Source organism: Parambassis ranga, chromosome 1 (assembly GCF_900634625.1).
Source record: "Parambassis ranga chromosome 1, fParRan2.1, whole genome shotgun sequence".
In the NCBI taxonomy this organism is placed as follows: Eukaryota; Metazoa; Chordata; class Actinopteri; family Ambassidae; genus Parambassis; species Parambassis ranga.
Window position 1 is genome coordinate 21,823,397 of NC_041022.1, and position 7,884 is coordinate 21,831,280.

Below are 7,884 nucleotides of genomic sequence, written 5' to 3' on the forward strand. Positions count from 1 at the left end.
GCTTACCGCAGAGTCAAAGTGAGGTTTACAACATATTATTTGAGGAGAACCGGAGTTTCCAAAACGCTCAGCATGCCACCAGCCACAGCAGGAGTTGAAGTGCGGCCGGATCCCTCCGCCAGATAGGACTTATTTTTTTGCCGCGATACTGAGACAACGAATCAGAGACGACACAGAGCGTCAGGTGGAGGAGCAACTAGTGCAGTCACGTGACATGGGTTACAGGTTCCCCCCCTGTTCTTATGTACGTCCCTGTACATGGTGCTGGCTGGCTGCGGATTACAGGCGGACAGATGGTAGTTGGCAGTTCATGTTCTTCCTCCTGTAGGGCATGAATGAAAGCTGTGGATAACCCATGAAACAGTGACTGAATGCTCTTCAGGATTGGTTGTCCAAGCTTGTTGTATTGCAGTCTGTCTGGAGGTTTCCTGGTTCGAGTGGAGATTCGTGTTGTTGGTTCTGGTTCAGAGTGGTCAGAATTGTCCGGTGATTCGGCTGAGGAAGAAATGCTAGATTCCAGTGGTAAGTCTGTTTCTATTTCAGGTTCAAAGGACAGGTTTTCTTCAGGTTCTATGGTAAGTATGTCAGGTTTTTCAGTGGTTTCGGGTTCAGAAATCCTCTCTGGTTCTGGTGTCTGTGCTGTAGGGACAGCAGGTTCAGAGGATGGGGTGTCAGTGGTGGAAATGGCAGTGGGAGGTGTCGGCAGATCAATCACACTGGTAAGTTTGGTGGGTTCAAAGGTAAGTGGTTCGTACCAATATTGTGGTATCAATTCCTCTTCATCCAACTGAGGTTCAGCAGGATCCTCTTCAGGTAAGGTGTCTGAGGTTTTTGTTTTTTTTACAGTTGGCTTAGTTTGGGCGGTTTCAGGTAAGTATCCACAAGGCAGTAGAAGGTCACGGTGGAGGGTTCTGATGGGTTTGGCTTTGGTTTCAGGTCGTACAGTGTAAACTGGGAGATCCCCGGCTTTCCTGATTACAACGTAGACATCAGTTTCCCATTTGTCTGCAAGTTTGTGCTTGCCACGGAGTCTCACATTACGGACCAGCACCCTGTCACCGATGTCCAGGTTGGAAGGTGTAACATGTTGGTCGAAGCGGGCTTTGTTCCTCTTCATGATCTTTTCTGCATTTTCCATAGCAATCTGGTAACTTTTCTGTAGATTAGTCTTGAGATTCTGGACGTACTCTGAATGACTTTCACCGTTTTCTTTCACAGGTAGCCCAAATAACAAATCAATAGGAAGGCGGGGCTGTCGACCAAACATGAGCTCATATGGTGAATAACCGGTGACATCGTTTCTGGTGCAATTGTAAGAGTGAACCAAAGGCTTAACAAAATCTCTCCAATGTGTTTTTTCTTCTGTGGTGAGTGTTCCAAGCATGTCCAAGAGTGTTCTGTTGAACCGTTCTACTGGGTTGCCTCGAGGATGGTATGGAGTTGTGTGAGTTTTGTGTATACCCGTCATTTTGCAGAGTTCTCTGATGGTGCGGGATTCAAAATCTGGTCCCTGGTCGCTATGAAGCTTCTCCGGCATGCCATAATGGACCAGGAAGTTGTCCCAGAGACACTTTGCAACAGTTCTGGCTTTCTGGTTTGGAGTGGGGACAGCTATGGCATATTTGGTGAAATGATCAGTTATGACGAGTATGTCTTTTGTTCTGCTTTTGTCAGGTTCCAAAGATAAAAAATCCATGCACACTAGTTCCAGAGGTCGGGTGGTTTGGATATTCACAAGAGGTGCTGCTCTTTCAGGTAAGGTTTTTCGCAGAATACATCTTTCACAGGTTTTGATTTTAGTTTGGACATCAATTGCCATTTTCGGCCAATAGAATCTTCGCCGAACCAAATCGAGCGTCCGTTCAATGCCCAAATGTCCCATTTTGTCATGAAGGTCAGACAACACTTCAGATCGGTATTCTTGAGGCAGCACAAGCTGGTAGTAGAGATGGTCCCCCACCTGTCTCTTCCTCACGAGAACGGCATTTTGGAGCTCCATACGATGTTGTTCTCGGAGGAGAAGTGACAGTTCTGGGAGTTCATCCCTTACGGTGGGAGGTGGAGTTTCCCCAGTTTCTAGCAATGTGATGATGTGCCTCAGTGTTTGATCTTCTCTCTGCTTTTCAGCTATCTCTGTATGGGTAAGCTGATTGATAACAGGAGAGGCAAACTGAGTGTCGTTAATGAAGCTGTCAGGCAGACTGTCAGTGTGGATGGTAAGTGACTGGACAAGAGCAATCTCATCGGCCTTACTGTAAACAAGCTGGCGGTCACAGATTGCCTGGACAGTGTGCTGGTCAATGGTGATAGAGGGATCATCAAGGTGATATTGGGCAAACTTGAGGATTCTCTCCCTCTCTTTTTGGGACAATGGGTCATTAGTTACTGGTTCGTGTGGCATGCGTGAAAGAGCATCTGCATCCAGGTTCCGTTTTCCAGAGCGGTATATGATTTTAAAAGAGAATGTTGAAAGAGCAGACAACCATCTATAACTAGTGGCATCTAGTCGGGCAGAAGTCAGCAGGTAAGTGAGTGGGTTGCTGTCAGTAACAACTGTGAAGTGGGTGCCATACAAATAGTCATAGAACTTATCAGTGACTGCCCATTTTAAAGCCAAAAATTCCAATTTGTGAGCAGGATATTTGGATTCACAGCGTGAAAGGCCTCTGCTGGCATAAGCGATGGCTCTGTTTTGTCCATTTTGTTCTTGATACAGGACAGCTCCGAGACCTGTTGAGCTGGCATCGGTGTGAAGGAGGTACGGTTTCTGTGGATCGGCAAATGCAAGGACAGGTGCAGAGGTGAGTTTGGTAATGATTGTCTTGAAGGCTGTTTGGCAGGCTGGAGTCCAGCGACCTCCAAATGGCTCTTTGGGGTTGAAATACTGGTTGCGATTTATGGTGGATCGGATTTTCTTTTGTGCAGGTGGGTATCCAGCAGTGAGTTCATGCAATGGTTTAACTACTGTTGAGTAACCTTCCACAAACCTTCTGTAGTAGCCTGCAAAACCAAGAAATGAGCGTAGCTCTTTCAGGTTTGTGGGGATTGGCCAAGACTTGAGAGTTTCTATTTTATCAGGATCTGTTTGGACTCCATGTCTGGAATTAACATGCCCAAGGTACTTCACAGATGTCTGAAAAAAATGCACTTTTCCACAGACAGCTTCAGTCCATATTCTTTGAGTTTGGCAAGAACTTTCAACAATCTCTCCTCATGTTCTTCCAGTGTAGGTGCAAAGACAATGAGGTCATCAATAAAGACTAATACTTCTTTCAGGTTCAGTTCTCCCATACACCTTTCCATTAAACGCTGGAATGTACTGGGTGCATTTGTGACACCTTGGGGCATTCGATTGAACTCATAGAAACCAAGTGGGCATGTGAATGCTGTTTTCTGTTTGTCCTTTTCATCCATTTCTATTTGATAATATCCTGATTTCAGGTCAAGCACAGAGAACCATTCTGATCCAGATAGAGCAGTGAATGTGTCTTCAAGCTTTGGCAGCGCGTAGGCATCTTTGATGGTTTGTAAGTTTAACTTCCTGTAGTCAATGCATAATCTCACACTTCCATTTTTCTTCCTCACAACGACTATGGGTGAAGCAAAAGGTGACTCTGACTCCCTGATGACTCCCGAGTCAAGCAACTCCTTCAAATGCTGTCTCACTGCATCCAGATCTTGGGGATGGATGGGCCTGGGACGCTGCTTGAAAGGAGTAGGGTCTGAGAGCTTTATATGGTGTTTGACTTTGTCAGTTCTCCCAAAGTCGAGGTCGTGTTTTGCAAAGACTTCCGGGATGCTGTTGAGTTTCTGTATTATGCGATTCTTCCATTGAGGTGTTAAAGGTGAATTGCCGAAATTGAAATTGAATTCAAGATTTGGTGAAGACACAGGTTCATGCACGCTCTGTTCTTTACTCATAATGGATTGGATGGCGCTGATCTCAGCAATGGCGGCTCTGGCTGGGAGGGTTATGTCATGGTCAGACTCATTCTTGATCACCACAGGTAAGTGATATGGCTGATGAGTTGGGAGATCTACTACACAGGACTGGACAATTATACCACCAGGTAGTGAGAAGGATACTGGATGCTCAACCAAGATGGACTTTTCAGACTGAAGGGAGCGAGTGATTGCTATGCCCTCCAAGGCAACAGTGTGTCCAGCCGGGATGGTCTGTGGACTGGTGGAGTGCAGTTTCAGGATGCCATGATGTAGAACGTTTGCCAGCCTGTGTCTTAACTCAAGGATTTTGTGTACTGCTCTGTAGCCATGTGCATAGGGGATGAATGAAGGGTGAGTGGAGAGGTAAATTTCATACATAGGGTCAAGTGTGTTGGTGCCGATGAGAATGTATGGCTGGCTGGAGGTTCGGACATCAGGCACCACTAAGGCGAGGGTGTCAACATCCTGAGGGGCACCGAGGAATTCAGGTGGGAAAGTGACAGTTAATTCTACATACCCCATGTATGGGACCAGTTGTCCATTAGCTCCTTCAATTTCCAGCAGGTCATGCAATGATTTTATCTCTTGATCTGGTAAGTACTGTTGGTGAAATGATTGAGAGATAGTGGTGACCTGAGATCCGGTGTCCAGTAAGCAATTGAATGTGTTACCGTTTATTGTGATCTGCGCCGTACTTTTTGCACCGATGAGTCCTTTTGGTAGTGAGATGGCTTGTCGAGGTTGGTATTTGGGACTTGGTTCTGAAACAGCCTCTGCCTGTCCCCCTGCAGAGACTGTGTCTAGTTTAACTGATTATTGTTTGAATCCCATGCTTGTTGTTTCTGTTGTAATTTTTTCTTCTTCTGTTGCACAAGTGTTGGATTTGGGGCATTATTACATCCAGCTGAAATGTGTCCATCCTCTCCACACTTGAAACAATATCCTGGTCTGGGTCTGGATGTGTTGCTGCTGAGTACTGGTTTTGCTGGTTTGTTTTTGGCTGAGACTGGATTGGAAGAGGGAGATGAGGGGGATCCTTGTGCCAGCAAGGCTGACATCTGCCTTTGTAATTTCTGCATCTGTTGCTTCAGCTCACTTATAGCCTTGTTGTCAGTGTGGCCACAAGAACATGCATTCTGAGAGTGGACATGAGCTCGCTGCTTGGAGGTTGTAAGATGTTTTTTCATCAGACTCTCTTTAGTCAGCTGCCTGTCCTCTTCTGTACGGAGCATTAGCAGAAACTCAGAAAAGGATGGTGGGTTGCTCTTCCTGTGCTCCAGCTGCAGCTTGTCAATCACAGTGTCCCAGCACCCACGACAGAACTGCTTAAGTAGATGTTTGTCAATGTCAGAAAATGGAATGCCACCTCTCTTCACCACTGTGTTTAATGTGAGTTGTAATCGTTGTAGATAAGCTGATGGTTTCTCACCCGGATCTTGCAGAGTATTCAGAAATTGAGCAAAGAGTTCCTCTCCATCTTTAACAATTGCGTAGGCAGAGTCTAACACTTTCAAATAGACAGTTGGTAATGTGTCTGGACCCAAACCTTTGACAACATCTGCAGCAGGTGAGAGCAGGCTTTCCAAAATTCTGCGAGTCACATGTCGAGGTGGAAGGGATGGATCAGCCAGCAGCAACTCAATATATGATTTCCAAGTTTCATAATCAGTTTCATTATTTGGTCTGGGGGATTTTCCAGAAAAAGGACGGATTCGGAGGGAAGGTAAAACATGAGCATTCAAGTCATCAGTTTTCACAATGTGTTCAACCACCACTTTTTGTATTTCAGTTGGATTTAAATCAGAGGCAGACAAAGTCAGTCTTTGGGTTCGGGGCAGCGACCCCTGTTGGTCAGGCATGGAAGGGCTGGAAGCAGAACCAGGTTGGATATTTTGTTCAGTTGGTGACCCCTGTTGGCCAGACAAGGGTGGTGCAGTTCCCACAATCTGAACTGAAGCTTCCTCTTCCAAGTCACTGCTTTGTTCGACAGAATCCAAATGTTGACTTAGCTGATTCATGACTTCCTTTAAAACATCTTCAAATTTTTCACCACTGTGGTCTGCCATTTGCTTCAGTTGGTTGATGTAGTCAGGGGGGTTTCGAACTCCTGCTGTGGCTGGGCATTCAGTGGCAAGTAATTTGACACACAACATCAAATCAGGATCGATCTTGGATTGGTAAGAATATGGCAATAGCCGTTCGAGAGCGTTTATTGCTGTGTGGTAAGTATACTCAACGATCAGGTTTTTATAGAAAATACTTTTAGGATCGTCAACATAAATAGTGTTCTTTATCGAACCATACTGCTTAAGGCAATCTATTATTTCCTCATCACTCTCTGTGTTAGTAACACCGGAAATAATCACAGAATGTGAAACATTTACCCCACTCTTTTCAATGAAATACATTTTTTTTTTTGGACATTTCTAAAAAAAAAAAAAAAAAAAAAGATTATACATTCATACATTCATTCACACCACCATCAGTCTCCTGGCTAGCTCGCCAAGTGTAACCATGTTAATTGGGCTATGGCAATGCATTTAACTGCACACAGGGAGAAAAGGTTGTTAAGAGCCTTGAATGGGTGTGAATGAAGAGACACAACGGATTTAAGTGCAAAAACAAAAATATATTATATTAATATAGTCCATACTGTTGGGTGAAAGAATTTATTCTGCATGGTGTTAACATGCAGTGTGTTCAGATATATAAGTTTTCATGTTTATATGTGTTTATCGCTTAATAATGTGATTTTCATAAGTGTTTATGTGTTAGGAAGTTTTATAGAAAATCAAAGTAATTTGCGGATACTGAATGTATTAATAAGTAATTTCATAGTATGTCATATAACGTTGTTTTCTGCAGTTCAGGCTGTGGCAGATGAGATCAGTTGTTTTTCTGTTCTCTGGAGAGAGCTCCGGTTGGTACGAGATGGTCATAAATTCAGACTAAGGACAGCAGCACCTTTGACCTGATAAAAGCCAGATTCTAAAGGAATGTGTTTTTCTCCTGAGTACCCAGTTTTATGGTCACCCCCAGATTGGACTCACAACCTATGAGATTTGAGGAATTGAAGTTTTACCTTATTTGGCAGTAAACACTAATGGTCTAGTTGCTGTATGAACCAGGGTCTGCAGGGGGGCGGTAGATGCCCCTGTGGGCCGGCAGGCAGGAACGCCCATGGGGTATATCAATGTGTGAATTCCATGTCCAGTTGTTGTTGCATTGTTCGTTGTTGCTGTGTGGTTGTTTGTTCTTGTTGGTTGTCCTGTTCTTGTGTTGTTCTTGTTTGGTTCTGTGTGTGCAACAACCCAGAGCTCTGCAACTCAGAATTTGCCTCATTGTTTAATAAATTATAATTTTGAGACCAGAATTTATCCGCTCCTTCCTTACAAACTAATTCAGGGGGTGATCAGAAGGAAACAAGGGGATTTTCACCCCGACAATACACAACACAAAGTTCAGTTCACAGGATCTCTTCCTGTGTTAAAATTAATTGTCCCAAAAAAATGCAATGAGGGGGAAAAAATAAAGCTGGTCCATAAATCCAATGGTTTGCAATCCAAAGGGGAAAATTGAAATGATCCTACCCGTTAAGCTCGCCACTTGCTTGCACAAGAATGTCCAATTGAAGGGTCAACAAAAAAAACCTGACCTGCAGGGCCAGAAGTAACAATTAGTAATCAATAAAAAAAAAATTCAGTTTACCGGTAAACACTAGTCATAATCATAATAGTTTCAATTCAATACATTCAACATTTCAATATCTAAACACAGTTTAGTAACATTCCATGCAATATTCCAATAAGAAATCGTCCATTTTAACTGCGCAGTTTTCATTGCAATATTGACTTCCTGGTTAGTATTTCACATTAAATCAAAAGAAAACACAATAAATGAAAACACTTGCTTAACAAACAAGGTAGCCGAATTAAAGTT